The sequence below is a fragment of the Rissa tridactyla genome, chromosome 6 (assembly GCF_028500815.1).
Source record: "Rissa tridactyla isolate bRisTri1 chromosome 6, bRisTri1.patW.cur.20221130, whole genome shotgun sequence".
In the NCBI taxonomy this organism is placed as follows: domain Eukaryota; kingdom Metazoa; phylum Chordata; class Aves; order Charadriiformes; family Laridae; genus Rissa; species Rissa tridactyla.
The window spans coordinates 38164944-38177847 of record NC_071471.1 but is presented as its reverse complement, the minus strand read 5'-3'; the positions used below and the strand labels follow the sequence as shown (position 1 = coordinate 38177847).

General features: G+C 38.5%; 1 protein-coding gene across 3 annotated transcripts in view; it reads right to left on the bottom strand.

The window, feature by feature from the left end:
- Window positions 1–12904, bottom strand: part of CTNNA3 (catenin alpha 3) — a 533166-nt gene that overhangs the window by 119659 nt on the left and 400603 nt on the right. The gene's annotated exons all lie outside the window — the stretch shown is intronic.

Below are 12904 nucleotides of genomic sequence, written 5' to 3'. Positions count from 1 at the left end.
ATTATATTTCATGAAAGATTGCTAACATTTGAAAAGCAAGCACAAGAAAAATACAGCTTGGTACCTTAATTACAGTTAAATACCAATAAACACTTTCAACTGGAGAAAATAAATTTTCCTGAATGATGCCAGAAAAATATTGACTCTAAATTTAATATTAACAGCCAGCCTCAAAATGACTCAGAAAACACTGCCTTGTGACAAATTTTGCACGTCTTCTTCCTGTCTCTGCTGTAACACTTTAGTGTACTGTGCACTGGTACCCTGCCTGTTCTTTACTGTTCAATACGATAATGAACACTGGTAAAACTCAGTAAGTAAGAACTGGGACATATGGGGTTTGAGACATAACCAGCGGAATTAGTGGCAATCGTTCCAGCGGTTTCAGTGGATTTGAAATTAAGTCCTAAATGCTGAAGCCCATGGTATAAGCAACCACACAGAAACTTTCATTACTACAACATGGTATTATTGAAATTGTTTTAAATGACAAGTGATAAAGGAACGTTGGTGTACTTAAGAAATAGGTTCAATTATGGTAGGTAATCATTTGAAACAAAGAAGTCTGCTAGTTGCAGAAAGTGAAATACTACTGGGTAGCTTGTTTGTGGCTAAGGTAATGAAAACTCAAGGTTCTCTCTACACTTTAAGCTAAATTTTATTACCATGTTTGGCCCTTTTCTTGTGTTACTCATGGGGTTTTTGCCTTTTTGAATTATTTTGTAATTTCCTTTTAATTTAAAAAACTGAAATTTCTTCTAGAATACCTTAAGTCACCACATTGCAACTATGACTCACAGCCAGCCTTCACAATGCTGCCTTCTGGACAACCATTTCTACTCCAGGAAGGTAAAAAATAACTGTTCAGGCAGCAAATGCTCTCCTAGTAACATTCTTCCCACACCTGGGCCTACTACAGAGCTTTGAGGCCAAACCACGTTCACCACACAGGAAGACAAAGATGAGCTGAAGTATAGTTCCCAGCTTGAGATGGAGCCTGGAGTAGCTGCTACCACACTGACACAACCTGTAAGAGGGTCCCCAGTTTGGACAGCTTTGGGATTCTCCTATTACATTCCTGAATACTCTGGAAGTACACACCGTTCTCAAACTTACAGACACTTAGAACTCTGCATTTTAATAGGTTAAGGTATTCTGTTAAGAGCAACTATAAGAACATGAGTAAACCTTACCCAGACTGTTTTATCTTGTTGGTCCTATTTGTAGTGGAAAATAGTTTTCAGCTTAAAGAGCAAAATAACTGCCATTAGAAGATCTTTACTGCAAATCAAACTGTTTGTACGTACCAACACACTAAGCACATTTATTACATCATCAAGCATCTAGCTATTTTGAAAATACAACTGTAAACCCAAATTAGCAATCCAGTCTCCAGCCTCCCACATCTCTCTGTTTTCATTACAGCTGAGCTTTTAACGACTTCCTATAGAAGTGCTGAAACATGAGCTCACCAAGCAGAAAAAGGTGGCCGAGGAAGAAGACTATGTAACAACGGAATGCAGGGCGGAAATGGCTAGAATTCTGTGTATAACGGAAGATGGAAACTACCATATCCATCTCTTGATGCAAGCAGCAGAGTAGCCCTCTGGCTACCTGGCTTCCCTGAAGGTATCATATCAGAAGAGAAGTTTTCAATCTTGGGACACTCAACCATTTTGCCCAAACTTATCTAAATAAAATAATAGAAATCAGAGTTAGAAGAAAACACAGAACACCTTTCTCTTGTAGAGAATAATGCTAGTGTGCTTGAGCACCTTCTTTCACAAAAAAAAGCTTAGGTTTGGATGAGGAAATTAAGGAACCCACTTCTACCTGCTTCTGCTTGCTATCTGTTTGAGAAGGCTCAGGTTCCCCAAATCTGCCTTAAACCAGTCGGCGATATGAAATGAATAAAACCAGTCAAGAGGGAGCAGTTTCAGCCCGCTGAACCAAGTGTCAGGAGGCAAAAAGTTAATTTCCTCTGATCAGATGTCTGCAAAAGCATAATAAGCATTGAAGTATGCATCAAAGGAGGGAAACCTCCAGGAACTCTGCAATACAGGCAGTGCTCCAGGGAAAAATAAACCAACCCTACCCAAGAACTCAGTCTGTTCACCATCTTCTCAAAGCAGTACGAGCTGTGCCAGACTTTCAGCAATCGGGCTTTGACCAGAACCTCTCCAGGCAACCTTTCAAAAGTGGTCACGTACATTTGGATAGAACCTGTATGTCCTTTTTATGTTATCAAAATTAATTTAACTGTATATACCACAACGAGAACAAATATTTTAGAATATTTTTGTACACCTAATTAAAACCTAAAACCAAATGGGAAAGTGATTCTGAAAATTGTTTCAAGGGGAATTTGAAGATAACTAGAAGCCCAAAAGATCAAGCATAGACACAAGAGAGCAAGAAAACGATCAGATATACAATGGCCCCCAGATCAGACAGCACTGACATAAAAAATTAAACTATTCACACAACCTTACAAAATTGCTCATATCTTTCTTACTTTTATACTGAAGGACGAACAGATAGAGAACACAATGCTCTCATGTACCAGTTCTCTACTGAAAACAGCAGGATGAGCTACCATACAAAATAAAGGAAAAAGAGGTAGAATATTCAACCAATTCCAGTCATACTATTCAATTTGCTCCTTCCCTTGATTCTTAACCCAGAGGTAAAAAAGCATTCAAAGCAACAAACTGAATGGGCAGACTGCACTCAGCATAGTGATAGTAACTGCACCCTGCAGTACGTATCAGAATAGAAATAGAAATAGAAACCTTGTCTTAACCAACCAGCTACCAATACCATTAAAAAGAACACTCTTCAGTATTTACCCGTTACAATCAATACATCATCTTTCTTTAATGTCTGGCATACTACCATTGAATACAATTTATTTTACCATGAAAACTACCTTGGTGATTAGTGACTAGTTAAATTAGCAACATTTACAGGCACTAGTGCTAAGGCTACTATTATCAGCAGGAAGAAGTTCTTTAGGTAAAGAAAGTTCTGTACAAGAATCTAGAGAAACAGTGAGAATGATTAATTATAATGGGTACTGACTGTTCTGCATATACAGTCAGGGTGAACTCCCAACTGCAACAGACTGCTGAAAGACGAGAAAGTGATTGTCAATTAGATGTCCTGCTACTTTCAATTCTATGTAGAGATTATGGAAAGACTAAAAAAGTTTCAGAAGATCTTTTTGTTCTTTACTTGTGGTTTAGAGTTTACAGAGGCTGACTACAATACTACTTCCTCCTAACCTGCAATGCAGAAAAGAATAACTTTTCTCCAAGACTCAGAATAGCAGGCTTTAATAAAGCCTCAAGAATATCAGTTATCAACTGTAAGTACATCAACTCACGAACAATGGTTAGAAATGGAATAAAACTGTATGAATAAAACTAACATTGCTTCTAACACTATTAAGATAAGATCTCTGTAGGTGTTCTTAGGTACAGGTAATTACTTGCCTTATTTGTCTCACAGAACAGTAACTAAGCAAGACAAGTGAAGGAACACAGTAAATACAAAATGACTACGATGTTACTTAGAATAAATCTGAAGCACTGCTGAAAATGTTCCTATTAACTCAGGGCGGGTGAGAAACCAACATAGTTTTACAAGAGCACACTACAGAGCAAACAAATACTTTGAATAACAAGAGTACCAACAGGCTTTAAATGTTTATCTGCCTATCTGGAAATGTACCAGATTAAAATCATGTAGACTGATTGCATCCATTTGCAATGTTGCTATGCTTCACCTCCATTTAATATAAGATACTTCATATAAGAAACCTGCATTTGCACTCTGGAAAAATTCATAGATTCAGAATGAGGTATCTGCAACAATTTTACACTAAAAATCCTTCTTAAATACTAACAGCACATATTTTTAACAGAAAGCAAGCCACTAAGGAAGAAAAGGAACTCTTCTCTGGGAATTTGAGATTGCTACTGCAGAGTATGAATGCACACATTAAAACATTTAATTACCCAGAAAAGATGACTCTTATATGAATGCAGCTGGTGTCTAACATGAGGAAAAAAAATAATTGTAAACACATTGTTTGAAAAGGACTTCCACTGATCACTTGGATCAGTCTCCTCCTTAAAAATAAGACCAATACTACACCAGGCCAATCATAAGTTTTGTCTAGCTAAGACTTGAAAATCTCCAAGGTCGGAAATGTCACTGCATCTCTGTTCTAGTGTTGTACTACACATTTAATAAATCTCCATCCCTGCCATGTCCTACCTGAACGTCTCGTGCTGCAACCCGAGGCTACTTCTCTTTGTTGTTCTCTCTGTCTCTACCAAGAGGAGTCTGGCACCATTGCCTCTGTAACCATCTCTCAAGAAGCTGCAGGCTTCTATTCGATTGCCCCCTGGCCCCCATCCCCTCAGGTTAAACAAACCCTCAGCCTCTCCCCTCTCCTCACAGGTCACCTGCTCTAGATGCCTGGCCATCCTGAGAGCTATCTGTTGTCCAAAAATCTTTTCCGCAGCATTTCTGAATTTAGCAAGGCCTATTTTGGAAAGTGTGAGTGAGTACCTTCCTGCTTCCAAAAGACGCAGTCTCAGATTTTTCCCACCTTCTTTCTGGCATTCTTGTTATAATCAATACATGATCTTTCTTTACTGTTTGGCATACTACCATTGAATACTATTTATTTTACCATTAATACTTCCTCAGAGATCTGCTCCACAGCGTTTCCTGAAATCTATCCTCCCATTCCTAAAAAATAAGCACATCTAAAAAAAAAGGGCTCCAGGAAATCTAAGAATAAAACCAGATCTATTACTTGTAGCTATCTTCTAGAATAGATCACTGAACACTTCTGACTTCAAACCTAGTACTAAGTTTCAAGAGATTGTTTATTCTTCGTGCTGAGGGAGGCTTAAAAGTTACTGCGAAAACACTAATAGCCTGATACAAGAAATGCTAACTTGCCGTTTCGGTTCAGCATGTAAGTTATGAAGCTGCTTCAGATTTAAAAAAACAAAAAAACAAAACAACAAATACAGCAAAAACCAAGCTGTTGAAACATCTATGGCTTCTCTCAAACGTTTTTGTTGATTAGGAGGGGCATCAAACTGTTTACTGCCTCACCCAGTTGCCAAGCGCTGAGTACTCCATGAGAGAAGCATGCCTGTTGCTTTATATTGCTTTGGAAGGGTGAAGGTTTCTGTAAGGAATTTTTTCTACAATGCCCAAGGCACACACCTTCTAATCTGTTGACTGACACTCTCTGCCTTTTAGTTTTTAATTCCTGACGGCAATCATAAAGAAGCATGAGTGACGGACAGTTGTATATTCCTGCATGAAAGTCCCTGATGAAGGCTCTAAAATTGATGGATGCATTATTTACATTTTTTTGCAATTTACAGAATTATTACAAAACTACTCCAGCCGCAGTTGTTTAATAGCACTAGGTAAAGTGAGGGGATTATCTGGTGTTCTCATCAACTGCAGTCAAAATAAAGCCCAGAGCAGACAAAACTGCCTCCAGAGATAATCTTGCACAGTGCTGGCAGTAATAGGATTCAGGTAGAAAACAGTATCTGGGGTCCCCAGAAAGTAAGGAGAAGCCCTATTTGCAGAAATATTTGTTCAGCATATAATGCATTCAATGCCACTTCTCCAAATACTGCTATTAACGGCAGTGCTGAGAGACTTACTGAGATACGAGGTGAACAAAACGACCACAAGGATATCATCTATGACTTCAGCAAGACTCAATTTTACTATGTTAACAGATTTATAATCCATACACAAATACACATACATAAACAAATCCTACTGAATTATGCATATGCTCTCCCCATCAAGATCTGTTGCACCATTTCCAAATCTAACAGTTCATCGTTACTACGGAGGGAACCGGGAAGGTTTGGAACCAGGGCATGTTTGGCAGAAAGGAATCTTGGTGAGACAGTATGAAAATCTTAAGCAGAGCAGACTTTTGAATGGTTATCTATATATAGTAGGAAATATTATTGGGGAGAGGGAGGAAGACCATATAATTTTATGATTACGATATAGCATGTTATGACAATTATGAATTTTATTATAAAACATTAAAGAGTATTCCATGCAAAAATGAAAACTGTGAAAGATACTTGTTGTAAATTCAGGTTAGAAAACAACAAATGATAGCTATGAAGAATTGAGAGTGATCTAAAACTGAAGAACAAGAAGTTAGCGCAATTTTTCAGGTCTAAGGAAATTCTTAACGACACTGGATTCATACTGAAGACTTTAAAAAGTTCTCATAGACTATGGAATACAGAATTAACTCTTAAGCACTAATGATGTGTGAAATAAAGGTACTTAGTCTATAGTTCTATTTAGGAGGCAGATCATGCTCTGACAGGTAAATGTTACACAACTAAACAGTTCGTACAGCTGCAAATCCCAAAGAATTCAAAACATTTTCGTCTGCAGGAAAAAATCAGTAGGTATGTCTGACCAACTGGCTCGAGGAAGCACCAGAAAAAACCAAAGCTACCAGGTTAAGGACTAAAACGATCCTGTTACAAAGAATAGATAAATATATATATAAATACATAAAATAGATAAAAATAAGACTGCTCTAAGGCTGATGTCGTCTCCAATGCACTACCTGTTAAACTGGTGTCTGAGAGATAACAAGTTAATCATGGACAAATGCAACAAGCACAGCATGCTTATCGTAATTCCCAAAAAAATGCGAAGCACTAATAGTATTAAGGTTTGTACGTGCAAGACCATGAGAAAAACATTATGACAACAGTAATGGAAAAACACTGCCACAGAAGCTCTGAAAATACATTCAAAATAACCACCCGAAAGGTTGCAGTGCTGGAAGCTAAAGGCAGACTACAGAATTGCAAATGAAAGGTCCTTAACATTACAGAGGTTAAGACACTTAAGATCCTGTGCGAGAAAGTCACAGCTGAAATGAAGGTAATGGTTTTGATATGGGCGCACAGATAAAAGCTGTCCAAGTTAGAGAGTCTGCCTCAGTTAAAAAAACACTGTACAAAAAGCAGTAGCAGTTCCCTGATCTTCATCAGCTTACGGAAGGGCTGTCTTTATGAATGGACTCTACTGAATGGGACCAGGCCATTGATTCTTAAGATGTAGAAGACCAAATATATTAAAAGGGATAAAGATAAAAGTTATATGCACATTGGAAAGTCATGAGTCATTTCTTAAGGTAGCCTCACGTGAAGAGAAGCAGTGAAGATTTATCATAAAGTGTCACATATGAACACAAAAGGGCAATTCTACTGGGAAAAAAAAAGAAACAAACCCACCCAACAAAAATTGTCTCCAGGAACACACATAGATGCAGATTTATTATAGCAACTGGGGAAAAAAAAAAAGCACTTACTGTACACTATTACACCATCATCCTCACTTCCCCTACAGGAATAAAAACTGATTTTACTAAGGGCTTGTGGAAATTGAAGAAGCAAAGGCAACAGCTGTGTTCCTACTTTAAGGAAGGCTTACACAAGTGTCCTCTGCTCCAGAATCAGACTGCAAGTAAACCTGGCTTCACTAGAGTACATGGCAGATTCATTATCATGGGAGCAAGATTTAGAATTCACAAGAAATCCTCCCTTTTCCAGTTTTTTCTGTAAATGCCACTTAAGCTGAGGGACTCTTCCCTCGTCTCCCTCCTCTCTCCCCCTGTAACTAGCTGGAGCAAGACCACGTATGTCAAATCTGTGCTGGTAACAGTGATGTATTTACTGTCTTAATTCAGGAAAATGATGTTAACAACCAAAAAAATACCAAAACTAAATTGAAAACTGTAAAAATAGTTATTAGCTTATTCATAAACAAAAATTATTTTATATTAATGCTGTGTTTTAAATGCTATTCTTACTAACTTTTATCTTGAGAAGGAGGAAAGTTTTTGGAGGCTGTGTGTTTAAGGACTAGTCCCCTAGACAGTGAGTCTGCACTGGGTATTCCAAAGCTATTACTGAACAAAGCTTGTGGGAACAGTGCACTGAAGAGGAGTTTCTCCTCAGTACCCTGGATGATCACTAAATGCAACAGCGTTTTAAAGCAAACAAACATGTAGTTAAAGGCATCTTAACTCCCACACAGTTTTCATAATCAACATGGCCGTTACTAAGAGTGAAGAACAGCTATTTTGGAGCTACAGGAAATGAAAAAAAGATCGTAAAAAAGAAATGGCATTATGTTCCAGGTCATTTTTTGATTATCTGGAACACAAAAAAATTTTGGTGATATTTCTTCCTATTTTTCCGAACAGTCATCAGAACACCTGAAGCAAATCTCACAGTTTTTTAAGCCAACATTTTTAATGTAGTTTACCACAGAAGGATTAGAACGGAGCCTTACAGAAAAAAAAGCTAGCTGCAGACTCTAACTGAATGGAGGTTACTGACTCTGTAGTAGTGTGACAGTCACAAGAATGAAGGGTTATTGCTTAAGTTATAGTCTGACAATCATCATGCAATTATAAACAAAAAATATTTCAGGCTAAGTCATGCAAATACCCTCAGCATTTTTCTCAGTTAATGGTTTTTTCCTTCTTGGTTCCTACAATAATTCTCTGTTGAACAGTTTCTTACAAGCTGCTTCTTGTCTGAGTTGTACACCAATTTCACAAGTTCACAATTCCATAACCTTGCCTACCCAAACCTCAGTCCAGTTTTTCTATCAAATGTTTTGGGGATATTATTTTTTTTTTACATTTTATAGTGAAAAGACTCAGTCCTCTTTAGCAGTCTTTGGGCTTCACAAGCAAGGGTAAAAACCTCTAAACGCTAAAAAGACTCGAATAGCAAATATTATCTTTAAATCTCATTTTGAGGGTGATGAATGAGCAGTGGAAATTATTTTTTCATTAAAAATACTTGCCTTTTGAAATTAATGAAAACTTTTGGTTTTGCACGCACCACAGAATGAGTGAGATTCACCACCTCATTTTAGCTAACCCCAAATAAATCTGGTCATATTGGTATCTTTTATACTACAAGAAGAGCTAAGGACCTTCAACAGCTGATTGATGCTATCTCATCTGAAGATGTATCTCAGGAAAAGCCAGTGAAGTTTCTGGAGGCACTTCTCTCTCCCCATTTTGGCTTAGGTGGCATGCCAAATTTGAGAGGATAAAATAAGTACCAAATGTCACAGTGGGCAGGACGAAAGACTTCTTACTGTTCCTCCCTGGCGGGTGTCTTTTGGGTAAGAGAGAGTGTAACAGTCTTGAACCGGAAGAAACAGACAATCCCTACTGCAAAAGACTCAGACAGTGGACAAAAGAAACTGTCAGTCATTTTGCATAAGCTGTTGTGACAAGCTTGCAAACTGTATTTGAAAAAGACAAGTGAAGCATCTAGGAAAATACAAAGTCATTAACTTGTGCACATAACCATGTGAGACATCAAGGTAAATGGAAAAGGTATATAAAAAGCAGAAGGTGGAAGGAAGCTGGTATCAGGTAACACTAATGTCCTTTATTGCTAAGATAAATTACCTTTTCCCAGAGAAAAGCAACACAGTAGGTTTAGTCCATCCTGCAGAATCATTTAATAAAGTATCATACAAGAAAGCTCTGTCTCAGGTGGAATAGATCGGTATTAGCATGGAGGCTATACAACTGATCACACTGAAAGGGCTATAAAGTGAGAGGAGACTCTGGAAGGTGGCCAAAATAACAATCTTGGGACCAAGAAATAAACAAATAAATAAATTCATCAGTGACACTGGCAAACAGTATGATGTTAAAACATGCTACCGATACAGAAGACATCTTGGTCAGGAAGAATAGAATGACTTTTAGGACAAAATCAGAGGAAAGGACTTCAAAAAAGGTAAACAAATTTGTGAAGGTTTTAAAGAACTGAACATAAACCCAATCTCTCCAGAACAGGTCTAGAAGTTCAATATTGTTCAACATATCCATCAACGACCTGGAAGCGGGGACACTGTACCCTCAGCAAGTTTGCTGATGACACAAAACCCAAAGGAGTGGCTGACACACCAGAAGGCTGTGCCGCCCTTCAGCAACACCTGGACAGACTTGGGACTTGGGTGGAGAGGAACCTAATGAAGTCAACAAGGGCAAGTGTAGGATCCTGCACCTAGGGAGGAATAACCCCATGCACCAGTACAGGTTAGGAGTTGACCTGCTGGAAAGCAGCTCCGCAAAGAGGGACCTGAGAGTCCTGGTGGACAACAAGTTGACCATGAGTCAGTAATGTGCCCTGGTGGCCAGCAAGGGCAATGGTATCCTAGGGTCCACTAAAAAGTGCGGCCAGCAGGTCAAGGGAGGATCTGCATATTTCAATCTAACCAACACTGCCGGACATCAGGAATGTCTAATCAACAGTGACAGACATTAGGAAAGACAGAAAGGTACCAGCACTAACACTTTCACAGTCTTAACCATACTAGAATACAGTCTGAACCTCTACCACCTTTGTACTTGTAATATCAAGATAGGAAATGCTGATTTAAAAAATTGCCTGCATGGAGTATACAGACCACAGGACAGAACATTCTTTTCTCCAGTGGTCCATAAAGGTTTCATGCAGACCCTGGGGCACGCATTTCCAGGGCATGATTCTCAATGCTGACTTCCAGTCATCTAGAGTAGGGAGCTGGCCGGAATGTTTTGCAGCTCTTTCCTACCCACGTACCTACACTCCCTTCCCACTGAAACCTGAGAACAAGAGGGGACAGAGTATGTCCCAATCTCATTGTAACGCAGAACAAGGACACAGTCACCCTGCTCACTCAGACAGGGGAGCATTCCTGCACTCCACAGTCAGTTGTAGCCTCATGAACTCACACAGCATCACATAGGAACTCTGCACAGACAGTGGCAGTCTCCAAATGAACTATTCTCACTATCAGATCGTATTTTCTCTTCCTGCAGTCTTCTGCTTACTTTCCAAATTGATCCTACGGACACCAACCTCCTCTAATATGTGACCCTGGCATATGCCTAAAGCAGGTTCATCCAGTGACCTGAATTAAGCATCTGCTTTGTAACATAACTGTGTATGATCACATAATCACAATATCACACTGCATACACACACAGAGTGCAAATCAAGGCTGCAAAGACAACTTTAGTTCTGGTATTACCTAAATTCTAAGAGCTCAACTCCACAGCGTAAATGGTGCTCTTACAGGGCCTTATTAGTTTGCTTGAGGTTTTCTCCTTGTGGGGGGAAAGGGAAAGGGCAACATGGAAGAATGGTATAACACAAGCCTGAGAAAGCAGACACTCCATTGTATAGTGCTGTAGAGACCCATTCGGCTGTCAAGAGCTTGCATCTGAACAGGACTGCACAACTTGAGCTAAGACATTAAGGACCAGTTTTTAATGCTCATTATATGGCAGTATTACAATATTGTTGTTAAATAGCCCGCTTTACCGTCTCAAATATGTATGATGTCTTCCAGCCAGAGAAAAGGTCAGTGATCTTATGGTCTTTTCTTGAATACACAGTAATGCAGAGAATCTAACCTGGTTTTTTCTTATAAATTACCTCAACATACATGCTACAATTTAACCTCAGTCTTTGTTTTAACAAACAGTAAATGTATCTGTTCCTCTTTATGTACAATTTCTTTATCCTGTTACCTCCAATTTGCATCCTTTGCATTTCTGGCTCCCCTTCTCTCTTTCATTTGTGTTTTTATTTCTCTGCAATTTCTGTGTACACTATTATTCTATAATTCTACTTTCCCTAACTCTATGCTCTGCCTGCAACAATTTCTTTTCCGTAACACATTACCTTTTCACTGGACATAAAAAATGCACTTCACTGCCCCAGGTTACTCATGCAGGGTAACTTAGGAGGAGCTAATGGCAGCACAAATACACAATTCTTTCCTAGTGAAGTGTCAGGCTGCAATCAGCTGGCTCCTGAAAGACCTACCAGTGATGGAATATCCTGGGTTACTGCCGAGGGCTGCAGCCTACCTGCATTTTCCCTGTAAGTTGAAATAGTTAAAAAAAAACCAAAACAAAGCCATCAAGCAATAAAAAACTTTGCATGAATAACATAGATAGTGGATTCTTATGTTTGAAGTACTGCAAGACATTTGAGCATGACACCATGCTTGATGTCCCTTGACACAGGCAAACATTCCAACCAAAACCAGTTTTATGTCTTCCTGTCTTTTACAGATACACAGAGTTAGGTACATTATATATTACTGTCAGAGCAAGGCAACAGAACAGAAATCAGTGTCAGCTCCTAATGTGTTTAAAGACTACCAGTTTCAAGAAAAAAGGGCTCAGCTTTCACATAGGAATCAAAACTATGCTCTTCTATAATTGCTGCTTCCCTTGGTGTTTGTCATAGTACTTTCAGAAGTTATGAAAAAAGGATGTCATGTTGAAAAGTTCTCAGATTTTCTCATCAAAACATCAGAAAAGAAGATAAAACCAGGCAAGTCTATTTCAAGCTCTTTTCACTATTCTGTACCTTTTGCTACTTCATTGTGATGTCAGCTCACTCTTGTTTCACATGAAGACAGTTCTGTCCTGGACCTATTTGAACTCATTAAGAAAGAGCTCAAACAAAATTCCTGTCTTTTTTCTTGCAGTAAAATAAAGTAAATGACAGTCAAATATAAGATACTAGAAATTTGTTTAGATTGACAGTGCCAGGATTTAGACTTCTGAGTTCATGAAGCTAAATCCCATATTCCAGAGATGTACAGACTTGCCAGAAAACTTCTTAAAGGCAATTTTTTAAATGGTCCAACTATTAGACTTGCAACCACTGAAAACATGGAAGTGCTGGGAGCTCCACAGATAATTTTCTTTATTAAGTACACACTATGAAAGGCGAAAGATTCATTTATATCAACAACTGTTGTAAACAATACA